Source organism: Myotis brandtii, unplaced genomic scaffold (assembly GCF_000412655.1).
Source record: "Myotis brandtii unplaced genomic scaffold, ASM41265v1 scaffold420, whole genome shotgun sequence".
Taxonomy (NCBI): domain Eukaryota; kingdom Metazoa; phylum Chordata; class Mammalia; order Chiroptera; family Vespertilionidae; genus Myotis; species Myotis brandtii.
In genome coordinates, this window is record NW_005366109.1 from 2,166,192 (window position 1) to 2,176,802 (window position 10,611).

Here is a 10,611-nt window from a genome sequence, read left to right on the forward strand (position 1 = left end):
AAGTACAAGTTAGTAGGTATAGTGTAGTCATGGGGGTGAAAAGTACAGCATAGGGAATATAGTCAATAATATTCTAATCACTATGTATGGTGTCAGATGGGTATGAGATTTTCTGGGATGATCACTTAATAAGTTTTATACTGTCTAATTACTGGGGTGGACACTTGAAATTAATATACTATTGTATGTCAACTGTAATTGAAAAATTAAAAAAGGATTTTAAAAAAAAGAATCTGGGCTTGCTTCAATAAGCAAAGGGGAGCCAGAGAAGGATTCCAGGTGAGGAAGATGTCAGCAGGATGCAGAAAGGCCGGCCTGGGCTCAGCAGGGATGAGTGGAAACGCACAACCCCCATTGGGGAGTGAGATCATAAGAGAGCTGAACCTCTTACCCAACACCCTGATGGGGATAATGAAGGGGGGACTCAGGTGAGCCAGTTAAGGGAAGAATGAATGAGCAGAACCTGGTGCCTGCACCCAGAGCGGCCAAAGAGTGACCTGGGGCCTACAGGGAGAGGAAGTGCTGGACTTGGGGCCAAGACTCATATTCAAATGTAAACTCTGATGTTATCTCCAAGTGAATTTAAATACACAATTACAAAGACACACACAAACAAGATCCTTTGTCGATACAAAGAAGCTCGTTCCAAAAAGTAGATGGAAAGATAAAGAAACTTGAAGAACCAAAACAATTTTGAAGTAGAATATTAAAATGGAAGGGTTTGCTCTACCTGATTTTTAAGACACACTGTAACTTATAGTAATACAGACAGTGTGGTATTAGGGAAAGAATGGACATATAACTCAATGGAGCAACATAGAAAGTCCAGAAACAGACACACACAAATATGATCATCTGGTTTTTTCACAAAGGTGTAAATGAAATTTAGTGGGATGTTTTCAGCAAATGGTGCTAGGACAACTGGATAGCCATATATATATATATACTTTTTAATGACCCTCAACCTGCACCTTACACCATATACAAAAGCTAAACAAAAATGGATTGCTGAACTAAATATAAAATGTAAAGCAATGAAACTCTTATGAGAAAACATCAGAGAAAATCTTTGTGACCTTGAGTTTAGCAGTTTTAGATATGTCGCCAAAAGTATGATCCATAAAAGAAAAAGAAGATAAACTTAATGCGTCAAAATTTAAAGCTTTTGCTCTGCTAAGGACACGGCAAAGAGAATGAAAATTCAAGCCATAGGTTGGGAGAAATTATTTGCCAATTGTGTATCTGACAAAGGACTTGTATTTATTACAGAAAGAACCCTCAAAACTCAACAGTAAGAAAACAACATAAAAAAAAAAAACAGACAAAAAGTTTGAGCAGATTTCACCAAAGAAGAAAAACAGATGGCAAATACACACATGAAAAGATGCTCAATGTTCTTGGTCATAAGGAAATACAAACTTAAAACCACAATGACATATCACTATATACCTATTAGAATGGTTAGAATTTAAAATATATATATACAGATACTATCAAGTGCCGGCAATGATGTGGAACAACTGGAGCTCTCCTGTGTTGCTGGTGGGAATACCAAATGGTTTAGCGATTGTGGAAAATGGTTTGTCAGCTTCTTACAGTTATACACACACTCACTACAACCACCTAGCCCTCCTGCACCTGGATTTTTACTCTAGACAAATGAAAACGTACGTTCATACAAAAAAAACCTGTCCACAAATGTTTATAGAAGCAAGATTCATAATCACCAATGTGGAAATAATCCAAATGTTCTTCAACTGTAAGTGGACAAACAAATTGTGACACATTCATGCAGTGAAAACTACTCCTCAATAGACAAGAACGAACTATGGACACATATAACAACGTGGATAGATCTCAAAGGCATGGTGCCCAATGGGAGAAGTCAGTCTTAAAAGACTATATGATTCCTTTCATCTGGCCTTCTGAGAAAGGTGACAGGGCATGCAGTAGGCCAAGCTATGCCCCCTCCTCAATGAAAGGTATTTATGTTGTAATCCCTGGAACCTCTGAGCACTAACTCATCGCACACAAAAGGGTTTTGCAGAGGTGCTGATGGTAAGGATCTTGAGGTGGGCGATGATCCTGGGTTAGCCAAGTGGGCCCTAAATGCTGTAAGGGGAAGATGACACAAGGATGTTTGCTCCCCAGAGCCTCCGAGAGCAGGCCCGTGGCCCTGCCAACACCTCGATTTCCGCCCAGGGGTCCCCATTTTAGACTCCTGGCCTCCAGACTGTGAGAGAATAAACTTCTGTTGTTTTAAGCCACCCAGTTTGTGGTGCTTTGTTGCAGCCACAGGAAACTAACACAGAACAGCCAACAGATCAGCGTTTCCAGAGGTTGGCATTGTTGAAAGTGTTCTGTATCCTGTTTGTGGCGACCTTATAAAAAGCCAGGCATTTACTGAAGTCCATGAAACTGAACCGCAAAAAAATAAATACCACTGTATTTAATTTTTTAAGAAATCAATCAATAAATAACATTTTAAAATTAAAAAGCAAACAAAAAAACAGTCTGGGACCTCAAAGAGAAGTGGCCCGGCCTCTGCTGACCCCCGAGAGGCGTGAAGCAAGGCTGAGGGGCGGCCAGGTCTCTGGCCCGGCGATTCAGGCCATCGCGGGAAGTGCTGGAGGAGCTGCTGGGGCGGAGCTGAGGGACCACCACGCTAGTGTTAGACACCGTGAACCTGCGGGGACCTCAGGCTGTCCAGGTGCAACGTGCAGCAGGCCGCTGGAGATGGTGACTCTGAGAGGCAGGACCGTGTGTGGAAGGCCGGAGTGCGCGGTGGTTATGAACACAGACATTCAGCTAAGACAGCGATGGCGAACCTATGACACGCGTGTCAGAGGTGACACGCGAACTCATTTTTTTGGTTGATTTTTCTTTGTTAAATGGCATTTAAATATATCAAATAAATATCAAAAATATAAATCCTCATTTTTTTGGTTGGTTTTTCTTTGTTAAATGGCATTTAAATATATAAAATAAATATCAAAAATATAAGTCTTTGTTTTACTATGGTTGCAAAGATCAAAACATTTCTATATGTGACACGGCACCAGAGTTAAGTTAGGGTTTTTCAAAATGCTGACACGCCGAGCTCAAAAGGTTCGCCATCACTGACCTAAGACAAACCCGGGCGAATTCCAGCTGTGTCCCTCTGCACGTTACGTAGCCTCTGAATCCCAGCGTCCTCTGGGAGGCTGGGAAAATGTCGACACTTATTTCCTGCGGGGATTCAATGGCAGAAGGAAGTAAACGAAAGCTGAGCCTGGCACGTGATAAGGGCAGGACGTGAGCCAGGACAATTACTGCCCAGAGAGCAATGGGGCCCCCCGACATGTGGAAGGAACCATGAGGGCTCCCCGCAGGGTGCAAGGATGGGCATCACAGGAGTGAGTGGGGCCCGCGGGGAGGCTGAGCGAGAGGGTGGGTCAGCGCTTGGGCCAGGGGGGGAGGAGGAGAGGAGGAAGCTGTGTGTCAGTCTCCCAGGGCTGCTGTGACAGTAACCACGGACCGTGCGGCTTAAAACACCAGCCATGTGTTGTCTCAGGGCTCTGAGGGCTGGAAGGCCAAGATCACAGTGTCAGCAGGGTTGGTTCCAACTGAGGGCTGTGAGGGAGAGTCCGTTCCAGGCCTCTTTCCCAGCTCTGGACACCTAAAGACTCGGGGGAGGGGGGCAGGGGAGGGGGGCTTTGAACTGGCTACAGGGCAGAGGCTGGGAGAGGGTGACACATGCTGGGAGAAGTCTGATGCTGCGAGGTTGCTGCCGGAAGCTTGGATGTGAAAAGTGAGTCTCGGACAGAAGGAGGACCACGTTCCTGGGAACTGGAAGCTGACGCTGTTCTGTGTGCCTCGGGGCTGGGACACTCAGCACAGGGATCCCTGTGCGTCAGTGTTAGCAAATATGAGGGCTCTGATGTCACTGTCCTGGGGGCAGCTGCAGGCTCAGCAGGGAGGGGGGAGGGTCAGGGCAGCTCCTGGCAGGAATTCCAGGGTATGAGAAGCATGCACACTGTCGAGTTAATTAAAGGCAAGCGGGGAGGAGGCCTGGGGAACTGTCTCTGGTGGGGGGTCCCCCCTGGTGAATTCCTCCTCCCCACATTCCTTTTCACGACTGTCTTCTCAAACTCCCAGCACGGATTTCTCCAGGCTGGTTTCTCCACCCGTGGCCCTCTCTGCTCCCCCCTTGGCAGTGACGCTCCTGTCTGACCCTCTGTGCCTGCCCAGGGCCTTGTGCAAAGGGCGTTCGCCAGTCCTCCCAACAGCGCCTGGGGCCAGCAGGACAGTGTCAGTCTCACGTTAGAAACGAGGATCTGGAGGCTCAGAGGTTAGCTGACTTACCCAGGACACACAGCGTGTTTGGGGGTAGCAGCATGCAAACCCCTGGTCTCTAGACTCCAGCCTGGAGCAGGGCCCGCTTCACTCTATGGCTTTGCTTTCCTGTTCTGGAAGGCTCCACCTCGGGGAGAAAGGGGAGCCGGGGGCAGAGACACCCCGAGCTCCCCAGTCCTGACCCCAGCGGAGGGAATCTGGCTTCCGGAGGTCTTCATCCCCCATCACTGAGCACCCCAGGGACAGAACTTGCGCGCCGCTGTGGTGTGACCACAAGAGGGCAGTGGCGCCTGTGTGATGATCTGCTGCGGGTCGCGCTGGAGGCCCGGGGGTGGGGAGGGGGCTCACCTCCCCCATGTTCTCAGAGCGCCCTCCCCAAGAGTCTCATCGGCCTTGGGGCACATAACTTTGACTCCAATTGGTCGTTCCAGGGTTTCCTGAGCTGGGGCTGGGCTTGGTGCTGGAGGAGCCCCCATCTCCCACGTTGGACACTCACATTCAGCCCCAAGTTTAAATCACTGGAGCCCCTCACTCCCACCTCCCCGTGGCCTGAGTTCCGATGGAATCCACACTGGGCACCCCCTCTGCTGCTCCGTCCTTTCGTCCTTCCCTCCCGTCCTGGGGATCTGAACATTCTGAGAGAGCAGCCCCCACCCCCCCTCTGGGGATCAACAGGCTTACTGGATACCTGCTGGGGACGCTGGGGACGCTGGGGACACTGGGAACCTGTGAGGAGGAGAATGGGGGAGGGAGTGGACTGGACTCCAGCCCCCTCTCCCTTCCCTTTAGAGACCCTCTAGTATCAGCTATTTTGAGCTTTTTCTTAAGATTTCTTTTGAAGAAAGTGTTGCACTGCGTGAGTGGAGGGAAGAGGAAAAATCTTTGCAAACCATTACATTAACCTAACCCTTTCTCCTCATTTTACAGATGGAAAAACCGAGACCCGGGGCTGAGACTTGCCTGACCACAACCCTCGAGAGGAGCAGAATCAACCCTGGGACCCAGGCCCACCAGGCCCACCCCACACAGCCCTGTGGGCATATGGGCTATGGGGGGGGGGGGGCTGGGAAGGGAGCAGGGGAAACTTGTAACCGTCAGAACATGATAGAAGTCCATGAAACCCTACCAGTGAGAATCTGTCACTCATTTAACAAATAGTAATTGAGCACCTACTATGTGCCGGGCACCCAGGTACATGGATGCAATAGTGAACAAAGGCCCGGCCTTCAAGAAGCTGGCACTTCTCTCTGGTGGTGACGTCTGGAGAGGACGCACGGAAATGGCACCTCCCCAGGGGAAGGCAGGAAGGAAGCTCGGACCTCAGTGGCCGAGGAGAAATGTGTGCATATCTGCCACTTCTTTGTCCTTCAGTGACACTTCTGTCCATGCCAGCGATCTTTCTGGCCAGGAAACCATCTGCGTGTGCCTGGTGGGGTGAAGGCAGGGGCTGAGCGGGGTGAGTCCTCCATATACTGCCATGTCGGTGGCCAGGAGGTGGCCCGGAGGTGTGAGCTGGGCACCGCCGCCCTCCACGTCAGCCCCGGCCACGGGAACAAACGGAGCCCGGGCTCAGGAATGAAGATCTTACAGACTGAGGATGTCACCCCATCCCCCCCCCCCCCCCGACAGCACCCACAGGACGGGGGTCGCTGTGGTCGCCCTCTTGGAACAAGACTCCTCAAATTATTGTTTTCTGTGAATAAATTGCCTTTGTGTGAAAAAAAAAAAAGAACCTTAACTTCTAGTGGGAGTTCTGTTTGCTCTGTGACAAAGCAACCATGGCAAGATAGATGATTGACAGCCCCCCACACACACCTCTCCAAGCTGCAGTCGCTGTGCCCAGGCGCCACCTCCTCCTGGTTTGTCCCTTTTTCCTGGTGCCCCTCGTCCGTCTCCTCTACCTCCTCCAAGGAGCACCCCGTCAGGCGCAGGCCTGGCCCTGGGGCCGCGGGGCCCAGCACTGACAGTCTGTGCACCTGGGCGGCCAGAGAGGGAGGAGCCGCGGACCCGCAGGAGGAGGACTGCCCATCAGGGACTGCCTGGGGCCACAGACCTGGATTCCAGCACACTCTGCCCTGCGGCAGAGGGAGGGCAGAGGCAGGGATAGGAGGGAGGGGCGGGAGCCCGAAGGCTACCCCAACTCACTGCCCCACAGCCTGAGGTCAGTCCCAGGCCTCCAGGTCCAACCCATCTGTCTCTGTTGACAAGGACCCCCAGGCTGGGCCTCCGTAAATGCCACGCCAGGAACAGGAAGCATTCCTGGGCTTCCAGAGAAGCCGCTGAGGCCGGGCCAGTGGGCTCATTACCCAAACACACAGGGAGGACTCGCAGTCTAGAAGGTTCCCTTCGTAGGCGGATCAGATGGTCAGCGGGACCCAGTCTGAGGGGAGACAGGACCCTGCCCTCGGGGAGCCCCAGTCTGAGGGGGACATAACCCTGTCCTCAGGGAGCCCCAGTCTGAGGGGAGAGAGTTTCAGGTCATCATAGGTCTCTGATAGGAGAGTCTCTCTCTCTCTCTCTCTTTCTCTCTCTCTCAGAAACACACACAGACACATGCAGACAGTCAGAAGTCTTAAAAACACTGTAGTCCAAATCTCCATAAATGCCAAGAACACAGTCCAAACTCCAAGGACCACAGAAACCCAGACTGGCTGACGACTCAGGGGCGACGTTGAGGCTGGGCTGCCAGGGGTGAGGCTCAGACCTCACCTGAACCCTGGGGCTGGGAGACGGCCGTCCTCACCAGCGGAGGAGCCCTCAGCTTGTGCGAACCAGCAAGGGGTGGGGGCCTCCCCTCCTGGAGCTGTTCCCTCCCAGCCTCACAGGTCCCACCCGTGGTCTGGCTGCTAAGGAGAAGGGTCTGGAAGGACCACACACACACACACACACACACACCACTGTGGTGACTCCCGGAGCCCAGGGCAGCGGGGGCAGGCCTTAGCGTCTTCCCGGGGTGTGTCCCGTTGCCCTTGTTTAGGCCTCCATGCTGGGAGGGCCAAAGGGTGGGCAGGAAGGGGCCCGGCATGGGGCGAATTCCCACGACAGGCGGAAAACATCCTTCCTTCATTTGCACTATTCTAGTCACTTTCGTCCCAAGAAAAGGGCCACTCCAATTCGTAAACATGGAAACGAGAGGCTATGCCTTGGAATTAACACTGCAAAGGAGCCGGAGAGAAGGGAGTGGTGCGTGAACTGGGGGTGTGGGGACCCGGGGAAGTCAGCTTTTCTAAGGCTCTTTAAACTCGGACCCACTGTCTTCCTCGAAGTCAGTCCCTCTGGACGCAGCGGGATGAAGACGTGACCTCTGTGACCGTGGAAGCTCACAGGGGCGAGAAGCCGGCTCCCGAGGGTAGGTCACCTCTGTTGACCGGGAGCTCACTTTCCGTTTGAAGTTGCACTTGCCTCCACCAGGTGAAGGGAGGCGGCCAGGTCCCCTGCCCTCCACCTGGGCACAGCAGGCCCTGGCACAGAAGGCGGGGCTCTGGAGCTTGAGTTTCCAGGGACACAGCGCCCAGAGCCTTCCCCCCAGAGGCTGGGAACTCCTGGGAAGACGGTGTTCAGTGTTCGGGGATGAGATCTTGCTCTGAAGCGGCTCCATTGTGCTCCCAGGCGGCGCCAGCCAGTGGGGGGTGGTGCAGGGAGGAGCTGTGTTCTGAGCCACTGAGTAACGAAGGGGCATGTGGCCTGGGCACCGCCTGGTCCCATTAGCAGGCCTGCCATGTGCCTCCGGCCTTGGCATTTCCCACGCCGGGGTATGGTTCAGCCAGACTTCCTGCGCAGGCCTGGCCAGTCCGCAGCCCTGGGGGGCAGCAGGAGGAGTGTGTGGCCTCCAGCTACTGTCTGGTGCACAAACAAGATGTTTATTCAGTGAAGACGAGAGGAGAGGCTCAGGGATGAAGCTGCTGGTGCCCAGCCCTTCCTTCCTTCTCCACCCCACACCACACACACTCAGAGCTGCCCCGGGGTCAGCGGCCCAGGCCTACACCCCAGACATCAACACCAAAGGGCCCACAGACAGACAGACAGACACACACACACTCCATACAAGGGGGACCCCTGTGGACGAGGCTGATATAAAATCTTCCTAAACACACACACAAAGACACACACACACACAGCCCTTGTGTTTTAAAGTCAATTAATTAATCCTGGCAAAACACAGAGTTAAAGGGATGGCCCTGGTCCAGGGGTGTCCCAGCCGCTGCCAAGGCCAAGACGGAGAATTGGCCTCAAGAGGGAGGGAGGGAGGTGGTAGCTGGCGGCAGGGACCGGGCATGCAGGGTGCGCTTGCCAGGGTTGTGGTGTGGCACAGCTGGGCTGAACAGACTGGGCCTTGATCTTGGATGCTGTCCTGGAGGCTGAAAGGACAAAGGGCCTGCCTCCCGGGACTCAGGAGCCAGGCTCTGGCTCCCATGCAGACCGAGCAAGAGAGTGGACCATGGCAGATGGACTCCTGGACAGATGGGCTCCTGGAGGGTGTCCGGGGCCCAAGGGCCTTGAGACGCAGCATCATAGACGGCAGCCTGACCGCAGGCTTCTTAGAAAAACAGACTCTACGGGCCAACCCAGACCTGCTGGTCCAGTTGCACATTCAAGTTCTGGAGGTGCTTCTCTGGAAGCTTCCTGGACCCTGGACGGAGTTTCCTGGGGGGTGAGGCATGGATGATGGCATCACTCCTAGTAGACTCCACTCCTGAGCCTGGAAGACACTCCCCAGCCTCTAGGTGAGGCCACACCTCTGGTCTCTCATATGGATTCATCGTTTCATTTTACAGTTGTTTATCATGGCACCTACTAGGCATCAGGAGACAATAATAAGCAAAAACCGACACAAGGCATGGTCCCTGCCCTCTGGGAGCTCTCGGGCCAGTGGGACCGACAGACCAGACCTCCCTGACGAAGGCAGCCTGAGCTGCACTTGGGGAGGTCACCTTGGTGAAAGGCGAGAGAAGCGTATTCCAGGCAGAGGATGCAGCACAAGCCGAGGCCCTGCGGTTGGATGGAGCGTGGCTGGTTTGAGGACTAAAGATCAGTGGCTGGAGGGCAGAGGGTGGGACGCCCACTGTATCAGATGAGCCTGAGACAAAAGTCTCCAGTTAGTCGGAGTTTCAGGTACTGGCCACACCCTTGGTGAAGTTCCAGAGAATCCTAGGACGTGAGAAATGGAAAGAACCTTGGGCTTCATCCAGGCCAATGGTTTGCACCTGGCTTCGAGCCTCAGTTTCGTCGTGAATTAACTGTAAAGGTGATCTTGGGTCATGAGTTTGTTATCTGAGAAGCGTTGGGAGTGCAAGAAGTGACCCATACTTTGCCTAGGCTGGGCGTAGCTCATGAGGACTATTTTACTTAGGACACATGTTAGGCGTCTATTCAAAAGAAAGCCCCTGCCCTAGCCGGTTTGGCTCAGTGGATAGATCATCGGCACTTGGACTGAAGGGTCCTGGGTTCCATTTCGGTCAAGGGTGTGTACCTTGATTGCAGACTCGATCCCCAGCCCTGGTTGGGGTGTGTGCGAGAGGCAACCAATTGATGTGTCTCTCTCACATTGATGTTTCTCTCTCTGTCTCTCCCCCTTCCACTCTCTCTAAAAATAAATGGGGAAAAATATCCTCAGGTGAGGATATAAAAAAGAAAAGAGAGAGAAACATCCAAATATCTTGCTTAAACAAGAAACACTTCCATTTCTCTCTCTGAGTAGGAGGTGCAGAGTTAGTGTGTGGAGAGCCAGGCATCTTCCCCCTTGTTGCCCTGCCACACTCAACACACGTCTTCACATGGTCCAAAAGGGATGCTCCAGCTCCTGCCATCAGTTTCACCCTCCTTCCTTTTAAAGACATGATCAAAATATTTGTTCTACCTATCACTGCTGTTCCTATATCATTGACCCGAACTCAGTCATGTGGCCACTGCTAGCTGCAAGAGAATCTGGGATCTGTGTGGTCTTTTGCTGGGCTGCCATGTGCCCAGCTAGAAATTCTATTGCTATGTAAGAAATGGGAGAGTGAATATTGGGGGACCACAGGGAATGATTCATAGTCTGAAGGTAGAGTTGGAGCCAGGGCACCCAGCCAGGTCTCTCCAGGATTCTCCTCTTGGCCTTGAACTCTTGGCCTGCTTCAGTGAGTTCATCAGGGTTGGGCTCCATTCTGCCCCACAATTCACCCCTATTCTCATCGGCTTCAGGAAGTCAACGCAGCCTGCGGAGGCTTTGGTAGTGTAGGGTTACAGTCATGGAAGGTGAGCCGGCCCCTGCCTGGGCCCCATCACGTCCCATGC

General features: G+C 52.8%; 1 long non-coding RNA gene across 1 annotated transcript; it reads left to right on the forward strand.

Annotated features, from left to right (window-relative positions):
• Positions 1-3,305: 3,305 nt before the first annotated feature.
• Positions 3,306-6,049, forward strand: LOC106727395. Its single transcript, XR_001363575.1, has 2 exons — positions 3,306-3,395; positions 5,263-6,049. It is a non-coding gene; the product is annotated as an uncharacterized LOC106727395 (long non-coding RNA).
• The last annotated feature ends 4,562 nt before the right edge of the window (positions 6,050-10,611 follow it).